Source organism: Lathyrus oleraceus, chromosome 7 (genome assembly GCF_024323335.1).
Source record: "Lathyrus oleraceus cultivar Zhongwan6 chromosome 7, CAAS_Psat_ZW6_1.0, whole genome shotgun sequence".
Taxonomy (NCBI): domain Eukaryota; kingdom Viridiplantae; phylum Streptophyta; class Magnoliopsida; order Fabales; family Fabaceae; genus Lathyrus; species Lathyrus oleraceus.
Window position 1 is genome coordinate 9,221,348 of NC_066585.1, and position 11,085 is coordinate 9,232,432.

General features: G+C 30.9%; 2 pseudogenes; both read right to left on the reverse strand.

Moving 5' to 3' along the window:
• Window positions 1-7,777: 7,777 nt before the first annotated feature.
• On the reverse strand, window positions 7,778-9,498 carry LOC127101701 (protein OCTOPUS-like; annotated as a pseudogene).
• LOC127101702 (heat shock factor protein HSF8-like) lies at window positions 9,361-10,845 on the reverse strand (annotated as a pseudogene).
• Between the last annotated feature and the right edge of the window lie 240 nt (window positions 10,846-11,085).

The following is an 11,085-nucleotide window of genomic DNA, read 5'->3' on the forward strand; positions in this document are numbered from 1 at the left end:
TTCTGATTCTGTTTTACGTTAACCGGTTACCCACCGAGCGTTAACCGGTTACTTGCTTAAAAATATGTGATTCTGTTTTTGTGTTAACCGGTTACCCACCGAGCGTTAACCTGTTACTTGCTTAAAAATCTGTTGATTTTGTTTTTGTGTCAACTGGTTACCCACCGAGCGTTAACCGGTTACTTGCTTGAAAATCTGCGCAGGAATTTGTTTCTGTTTTATGTTAACCGGTTACTCACCCAGCCTTAACCGGTTACTTGCTCTGTTTTGTGTTAACCGGTTACTCACCAAGCATTAACCGGTTACCACTATTTGAAAAATGAAAAATTGAGATTTTAAAAGTTGTATTCATTGGAATGAAATCTAATTATGTGTATTTGATAATTAGCCTATATTTGTGAATGATATATTGTTATGAATGTGTATATGTACCATTGGTGGATAATTCATAGAGTTGAATTATGTTGATATGTGGAATGTTAAGATGGTAAAGATGATCTTAATTGCATATGTGTTGGTATGTGTGCATTCATTCATGGCATGGTTGGCTTCATAGTGGAAGCGGTGAAACTGTGGGTTCACATGGTAGCACACGTTGATCCTTAATTGGAAATAGGCGTGGTAGATGTAGCACACGTTGATCCTTAATTGGAAATATGCGTGGTAGTAGACGGTGATCCTTAATTGGAAATAGACGTAGCACACGTTGATCCTTAATTGGAAATAGGCGTGGTAGTGGCTTTGATCTTGTCCGGATCGGAAGCGTGGCTTGGATTTTAGATATTGAATCGGAAAGCGGTGAAACGTTGGGTTCACATTGAGGTACCGCATGCATAGAGTCACATGTCTTGCATTGAGTCACATTAGAGTTATGTGATAATTGAATGTATGTATTTATGTGATTGTGATGTGTGTTCGAGATATGGTAATTGAATTTGGTGATGTTTGGATGCATAACTTGGTGAAATATGTGATTATGTGATAATTGTGGTTATGTGTATATTTGAGAATATAGCATTGAATTTTAATATTAACTCCTTGAGTTTTGATGTATGTTTGAAACATATGAAATAAATGTGGATTAATGTTATTGACATGATGATACGAGGTGTGATGAATTCCGTTAATTGTTGATTTAATCATTGTGCCTGATTATACTTTTTCATAATGATTTGAATTCTCACCCTTTCTGTTTGAATGTTACCTTTACATGGGCATCGTGCAGATACTCCAGAGTAGTATTGCTGAAGTAAGTGGACGGTAGCTCGCTCGAGATTAGCCGGAGAGTTTCCGTATTTTAGTTTGAAGACTAGGTAATGAGTCAATGCTCTGGTCATGTAACACTGGGTAGATTAGTAGTATTGAACTCATATCTTATTTGGATATGCATTATGTTATTACTTGGTTTATTTTATCTTGAGGTGATTATTGAGAGATGATCATGGTATGGGACATGGATCATGTTATGAAATACATGAGTATTCATTATTTTCCGCTGCGAACGCATATTCTTGGATATTCATGATAATTGAAATGTGTTATTTTATATGACCAGGTGTATTGTATATCGATGATGAATGATGTTGGTTTTTGAAAGCTTTTAGTTTTTGAAAACGTCGATGTGAGGCCCTTATGTTTATACGCGTGCTTATTTACTCTGATTATATGTTAAGTATTTTGGGGTAGAAAAAAGGGTGTTACACCATACACATTGGCGCCTCTTCATGAGGCTCAATGCATGTGCGCCAATGCATCTGGCGCCTCTTGTTACTAATTCTCTCTTGGATTATCCGAATAAGATATCGATGTCTATAAAATCTCTAAAGACGAATAATAACAATAAAAAAAATAAAAAATACTATAATGCCGCCAACTGCAATCAAGTAGATGTAGAAAGGAGGATTTGAGGATTTGCTCGTGAAAAAACAAAAGAATTTAACTTAAATATAAAAGTGAATTCTATTGAATTGTAGAAGTATAAATATAAAATTAAAATTATAACGTAAATATCTCTGTTAACGCCCATGCTAAAGTTGAAGGAAAAAATCTGCAAAATTAATAATCAACCTATTATAAATATGGAAATATTCGACACATATGCGGTGGAGGAAATTAAGTATTTATAACTAGGGCTGGACAAGAAACCGTCAACCGGCCCAGTCCGCAAAAACCGAAAAATAAAAACCAAAAAGTGCAGTTTCAAACGGGCCAGCGGTTTGACAAGCCCAACAGTGCGGCCTGTGGTGGATTGTAATGGGCGGTTCGGTTTATGGAGAAGCAACTGGCGGTACCCATACCCGCCCAATCCAGCTGAGTATATTTTCCAATACGTAGCCGTTTTATTTCTCCCACATAAGCGATGAAAAACTCTAGCGAAGAACCTGTTGCTCTGAAAATTATAGATAAAAGAGTTTTTCGTTGTTTATTTGTTTTTATGAAACTTGCGCCATTGTTGCTATCTGTAAGAACTCCTTCGCAATCTCAGTAACTCATATTCTTTATCTCCAACTCTCATTGTATGGCGTTGTTATTCTGTTTTAATCACTGTAATTGATGATCCACATTCATCTTGACTTGTTTTTATTTTCCCCTCTTTTGGTATGTTCCTGATAAATGAATTTCTTATATGTTATTGTGTTTGATAAACTTTGTTTCATTTTATTTTTTGGTTTGTGTTGCTCTATCTTCACTATGATTGTGGATTAATTCATTTTTATATTTTTCAGGGAAAGGATTATAGGAACCAGATTCAACTTGGAAATGGCTCTTGAGAAATCGAAAGATATTAGCAATCATGACAAATTGCCAGCACTGGAATGGCCCTTCTAAGCTATGTTCAGAAGGTATCTGATAAGGTGAGTCACTGCGAGCTTTGGTTATGACTAGCAGTAGAGTGATAATAGATGACCATGCATATTATAAGATTCATTTCAACATAATGCTCATGTTTGCTAATATCTTTCGATTTCTCAAGAGCGATGATTAAAAAAGTCCTTGCATAATTTGGTGATTATGTTTACCATTTGGATGTTTTCACAAATTCATACTAATCAAACTTAATAAAGCGATTTGGATGTTTTTGCAGATTCATACAAGAGTTTTATTATGTAGAAATAATCAAGTTAATAAAGCGATTAATACTGATATCTAGTATTCATAAGAAGGCTCTAGATACCACTCAAATAAGCTGATTAAGCACATGCTCTTGTTGAAATTCGGATCCATAATATATTGAACGGAAAATGTTGTGGACTCTATATACATACATATATATAAATAAAAGAGCACTAAGATCCATCTTCATTTTGAGTTTTTAAATGAGATTTATTTACTTTTTTATATTATATTACACCTTTTTATTTTCTAAACAACTTTTCTATATCTTTTGAATATTCATACAACTCAACAAAAACTCAAATGAATTCCATCAAATCCTATAATATATTCCATATTTATATTATATAAAAAATATAATTGAAACAATTTAATTCAAATATATTAAAAAATTATACTTTTAATATATATATATATATATATATATATATATATATATATATATATATATATATATTAAAAGAACTTAAAATAAATTACTAGTACAAAATACAAAAAATATTATATTAAAAATATTTTTCAATAATTGTTATTCTTCTACCCATAATGTTTTCATATATGTTTTATCAAGTTGATTGATTTAGTAAATGCCAATTGTTTTTCTTTATACCGAATATTGAATTATAGAGGTAATTCTAAAAGAAAAACAACTTGTTTCGTTTTGTCTGGTTGACAAGATATCGAACGTATACTTTTTTTTTATATTTTTATTTATTTTAATATGTTTTTTGTTTTCAATTTTAATTAAGATTCCATATATTTATATATGTTTTTATGAAATCTATAACATTAATTTTGTTTTTTAATTCACATGTTCAATTATAAACAATTTAATGAATGGAATGACTAGTGTTTACATCCTCTAATACAAGTGTAAATGTTTAAACGGAAAGTAGTTAGCACTTATATTCTCGTCGATAAATTAATATTTATCTATTATATTTATTTTACACTATCAATAAATCAAAATTGTCCAGTAAATATGTGTTAATGTAATATTTACATATAATAAATAAAAATGGTTCATAACATGACTTTCAAGGTACTTATATTAAAAGTAAAATATTACGAATATATAATTTAATAAATATAATATTAATTAATTTTATATATTATATTCATTCTCAAACACTAGAACACTTTTTTTTACCATAATATAAATTCTTTTACATTAATATTAAATATAAAATATTACATTAATATACTCAAATCTTTGCCCTACAAATGGGGCAGGTAAGAGCCATTTTTAATAAATATTGGGGCAGACAATTTTTATGAAATGCATGCCCGCATGGTAAAGTATGAATTATTTCTCCATCTTCAAACTCGTACACACATATCATACACTGATTTTCAGTGTGTTGGAGCGGGATGGATGAGTCAAACGTTGACTCATTGATTCTCTCTTGGATGATCCGAACAAGATATCGGCGTCTATAAAATCTCCAAACACGAGTAATAATAATAAGAAAAATAAAAAATATTATTAAAGTAGCAATTCCTATCAAGATGGCGTAGAAAGGATAATTTTGTGTTCCTGAAAAAGTAAAAGAATTTAACTTAAATATAAAAGACAATTCTATTGAATTGTAGAAACATAAATAAAAAATTACAATTATAACGAAAATACCTGCCATGCTAAAATTGACGGAAAGAAATCTGCAAAAATCAATAATTTGGCATTAAATATATATATCAACATATTATAAATATTAAGGGTGACAAATATTTGATACATGTGTGGTGGACGAAATTAAGTATGTATAACCAGACAATCTTAAACCTTACATTGGTATCTTCAAAGAATATGTTGGAGTGAGGTCGGCGAAATTAATGAAAAATATGAAAGTGTAATGTTTCGCAACCAACTATAACAAATTAGATGTGAAAATAGCTTGGGAGATAGTATGTAGAAAATATAATGATATTATGCTTACAAAGTTGTAAGTTGCATGATGATGAATGGTGTAATGGACTAGTTTTATAGCAAATTGGCTTACCGTATTTCACTAAATTTCTTTATAGGATTATTTGTTTTAAAAATTTAATTATGCTATTATGAGACATTTTTATCACATGAATTATTTGTCCATTATTTTCAATCTTTTTACTCAAATGCAAAACAAGTTACTTTCATAAAAATAAATAGATTTTGAGAATACATGCTAATAGCTAGCAAGGAACCACTGCAACTTATTAATTGGACAAAATGCATAACAATTATTTGTGAGAAGCATATTCGTAGAGGACCACTTACCTACCAAAATATGAAAGCATGCTTAATAAACTCACTACCTCTAAAATAGATAGAAAGTTTGGTATCATATGGTATTAGGTATCATAAGCTACATTGCTACTAGATACAAAGTTGGATTTTCTTTTGTTTCTATTCATTTTCCATCTTAAAATTTGAGAATAAAATTCAATCGTTGCAATGAGTAAGCAAACACTTCATATACATTTATTATGCATTTTGACGAAAATAATCAATAAATAGAACACTTACACTATTTTGGTTATTATTAATCCTATTTTACTATTTTTGTTCACATGATTTTCTAACAAAAATAATTCAATAGCTAAAATGACTATTTAAAATAAATTTATAACGAAAATAGTTAATAAAGAGATATATTTGTAACAACTAATATATTAATAAACACAATATTCCATCTTTCAAAACATGTCTTACATTATTAGATAAGATTTGATTATTGTGATTTATAATTTTTATTATAAAATTATTAATAACTACAAATATTTAAAAATTAATATGTAGTCACTTAATTTATAAAAAATAAATAATAAAATAGAAATAGAAAATAAAATACTTAAATAATAATTTTTATAAATCTATTGTATATTTTATTAATTATTTACTCACTTATATTGTCAATTTTAAATTTAGTAATTGATTACAACAAACACATTGAAGAACTTATACACAATTTTGTTCATTATAATTTTGTTCATTCATTATAATTTTGTTCATTAATAGAGCTTGTAGACTATAATCAACACCTACAAAATAATAGGAAATTATCTTAACAATTGGGAAAGACTATATAATACATAATGATTTAGGATCTTTCATCTTTGAGAAAAATAATTATATTTTTTTGTCAGTTAAAAAAATATACATATCTATGTATTTTTACGTGTCTCGTGCTACTTTATATAATTTTATTTAATTATCAATAAAATCTTAAATTCTATGTGATCACTTATGTCACTAATAGTGATTAAGTGATATATCATTTAAATTGATTGAATAATATTCTAAAAGTCAACTGCTTATAACTATAAATGAACTATCGGTGCATGGCCAAAACTGAGCAATTTTTTTTTTATTTCTACAATCTATACATATGTACCTACAACCTTTTATATGTTGCAATTGACATGATAATGATAAACCACATGAACAACTAACACTTTCTTTTTTCATTGTACTCATCATACTTTGTTTTTAGAATTAAATTTCTTAAACAAAAACCCACTTATACTAACCATATTTTATACAAACCATATTGATATTGCCAGAAATCATAAAGCTTATTGTGATATTTTAACAAAGAAAGGTACATTTATAATTTTAACATGAGATATTGTTCCATTATATTCACTATTTGGAGACAGTTGGAATTATATAACTCAACCAGAAATTACATCCCCTATAAAAGTCCTGAATAATCAAAGTAACCTAGAAATACTACTATATTCATTAAATACATTTATAATTCTAAATAATCTAAAATGACTTTTTCACTGAATACCAAATAAATGAACTATGGCATAATCATCACTGAATACCAAATAAATGAACTATAGCATAATCATCACTGCTTAATGTAATTCTAAATAAAATCTAAAATGACTTTTTCAGTGACCTTGTTTCCATCTTGATTAGTTACATTAAAAAATGAAAGGAAAAAAAACATTAAAACTGAAATACATGTTTCCCGTGTCACCACAAAATTTTCAACAAAAAATAATACATATTTTACACCAAAAGTAAAACAAAAATCAATCATAATGGAAAAAAAGGAAAAGAAACTACCAAGTCATCAACCTTCACTCCAACTCCAAATGCCACTATAATAATAATCAAATATTGGAAATTGATGTTCTTTAGCCTTTACAAAGCGAGTTTTATAAAGAAATATCCAACATAATATATCTATATCTATACATCACTTATATGCAATGTATTGCCATATGCATTACCAACATTGAATTGAGTGTCAACTGACATTTTCTAAAACTACCAATAAATTAGCATTTCATGTAAAAATTAATTAAGTTTAAATTTTTCTAAGTGGTAAACATTACATAAATCCATTGAGTGAATGAGACGCAACTATGTGTTTTTAGAATCAAGAGTCGGTAAGTGTAATAGCTTCATAGAATACCTTTGTGTTTACCTATAAAGATACTAAGCATATATCGATATGTTGTTCCAACAACCATTCTCATACTTCTCAAGCTACAACCTATCATCAAAATGGAATCAATTAAAATTAGATTCATATTTTTGAATACAAAAGGAGTAAAAAAAAGCAAGCAAATTGGATGTCTCATAATAGATCAATTTAGAAATAGAACAAAACTTTAAGAATAGGAGTCATCAAACAAATTGATGCTTTATTAGCTCCTTTATCCCCTCAACTTCACCTATTGATGCTTGAAGGTTCCACCAATGCAGTACCATACTATCTTAAATCCATATGTATATTAGTATATACTTGATTATCATCGCAAAATCCCAAAAACGGATCAACCTGATTATATTAAGTACACATTAGTAAGATGTTTTCTTTGGAGAAAGCATATAACATGGCTTCCAGACCAACATTGAGTAATAATAAAGATTAATCACTCACTTTAGATTTTGCTAATAAAATGTGCCCGTCATTCAATATATTTTCCAGGAAAATATCAAATCCCAGCGGATAATAGAAACATAGACCTCATTATTTTAGGTTCTAAAACATTATATTTTTAAAGATTAAAATAATCAGAATGATGATTAAAACAATCAAAATAATCAGGGTGAATGTGCAAAGAAAAACTACATGTGCAAAACAATTGGTGTCAATATGAATGAATGAGCTATAACTTCTATATTTGAAGGCAAGTTAGTAGGAAGGTTGACATGAATCCAAAAGGCAGAAATGAAACTATGAACACGAAATGTGCATCACACTTTGTTTCAGAAAATCCCCATTGAAGGTAAAGATGGAAACCGTGAAAACGTCAAAGATGACTACGAGAAAAAAAAAGTGAGACAAGGGATTACCTTACAAAAAATGGGAAGAATTCAGCTGAGACCTTCCATCGAAGACGTCTGTAATACGTATACAAAATCAAAAACGAAAAATAATTAGGCGGAAACCTTTCATCAGAAACATGGTGAGCAAAACCAGGCATTCTACTATGATTTCTACAACTAACACTATAGCTACGAATAAGTTTCTCACTAACCGATTCACTCCCTTGTTCATTAACAACCCTCTTAAGCTTCTGTCAAGACTCGGCAATCGGCTTATTAACAACATCACCAGAAACACATTCTTTCTCTCCCAACTTATCTTCCTTTCTCCTCTGTATTAATCCCAATTTATTCCACAACTTGCCCCATTTGTGAAACTTGTTCGGCCCCTTTTGATCAACTCCAATTTCAACATCACAGGCTTCCTTAGAAGAAAGACGTTGTAGTACAATTAGAATGAACAATACCATTGTTCTTAGGATTCAGATTAGCACCCCTCAAATCTTCCTCAATGATCAAGACTTTTGCACCAAAGAATAACTCGGTTGTGGCCGGTGAAACCTTGGCATTAGATATCACTCTCAATTCATCAACATCTCCAATCACCATTGATTTCCTACGAGAATTTGACCTATCAAAACTTCTCCTTCTCCGAACTGAATAATAATGCTTTGTCTGATCTGAATCACCAGGATAATGCTCTCCACCACCACCACCACCACTTTCCAAATTCACCACCTCTTCTTCTCCTTCTTCTTCTTCCTCAACCAAAACCTTATCACAATGAATAGAAACCATAAGGGAAAACCTCGGACACGCTTTCCCAATCAAATAACCATCCCAAGAAGCCCGAGGTGCATCGAATGAAAACCTCGAATCATCCACAGATAACCTAGGATCGGTATCACATGATCTTCTTCCCAATGATAAACCATACTCTCCAACTTCCAATTGCGTCTCTCTAAAATTCTTGTCCTACACTTCTCAACCTCCCTGTTCGTCAAACCAACACCATTGCCGATGACAGAACCATCGCAAGCACTACCGCTTCTCTTCAACTTCTGTTTCCACAAGCATTCAAACAATGAACATGGAAAATAATGCGTATTCATTTATCATGTAAAGAGATGAAAAATATAGAGAATACTTACACTGAATCCAAATGAGGATCAAACAACTGCTGGAGGAAGATGGAAGAAAAAATAGTTAAAAGGTGACTTGATAATGCTATGACTTAACCGCAAGGAAAATTGCTTCCTTCTCTCTCTAAATTTTGCTACTTTCTAAAGCTGAAGTTCAATTTTCTCAGTTTGAGAATCCAAACCCTGTGACCTACCCAATATTCTCCCTCAACAGCATATAATTCACACTCATGCTTGAGTTTTCTCCATTTCTACAATCATTACTTCAAAAGCAGATCATTCATTTGAAGTTTTCGTGATAGGTTCCATCTCCATTTCACTAACATTGTGCCTCTCATTTTCATGATCAGTATCTTCAACGTTTTCGGGAAAAGGACTGCCCGTCTGCAGAAAGTTCGGGTTCTGGTTCAAAGGCAGAAGATAGCGGAACTATAGGCTTTAGTGTTTCACTTACAGGTGGCTTATACTTTACAATCATTCCATCAGAAGGAATTGGTTCGTCATCTCGGCTACTGTGGTCCCACATATTCCCTTGTTCTGCAAAACGCCAGTTATTTTCCTTAGGGTGAAGCAGCTGAGCCAGGAATCCGGGGCATTGTATGACCATGACCAAGAACGATATCATTTGTTGTTGATGCTTCTCCATTCCATCCAGACGATCACTCAATAGAAGCAACTTACTCAGAGGATTCAAGGTGCTTCTTAGTTTAACCAACTCCTGTGTCAGGGTTTTTCTATCCGATTTGAGATTCTCCCCTTGTTTCCACAGGCTAGAATTAATTGCTTCTAGTGAGGGTTCATCAGAATTAATCAAGAAATTCTAATTATCCAAAATTGATAGAAAACATAAACACTATTCTACAATTAAAGTAGAAGAATCAAGAAAATCATGACCTAAAAAACGGGAAGAGTAAAATATATATATATATATATATATATATATATATATATATATATATATATATATATATATATATATATATATCTCTTCCCGTTTTTTACCAGAAGCATTTGGACTTGAGCAATTACCGGGAACATTTAACGAATACCGGATTTCACATCATTTAGCAATGATGTTGCCTACACAAAAGAGCCAATTAGAATCTCCAAAATGAAAATGAACATACAGTAGGGATATGAAATGATTTCAGAATAGAGAAACGAAACACATACCAAGCGATTCGTTTCAGGAAGCGAAAGCCAATGGTTATAAAGTGTCTGGACGAAGGTGAAATTAGACTTGAGTCCCATAGTAGACACCTCTGGGAGGTGCAACAATTCAAAATCCAATGAAGCCACATCGCTAACAATCTCCATTCTCATCAAAAACCAAATGTATCGATCAAATCGGGGATTAGGTTTTCAATGCGTTTGTAGAGAAACCGCGTGCAGATTATATTCTATATTGGAAAGGAATAAATGTGATTGTTTGTTATTACAGCTGGGGAATCAGTGGAACCCTAGATCTTATTAAATCAACAAATTTAAGATCAATTCTGAATTTAGACCGCTAAAAAAATGAAACAGCGATGATGATGATGAAAGATTGGGATGGAG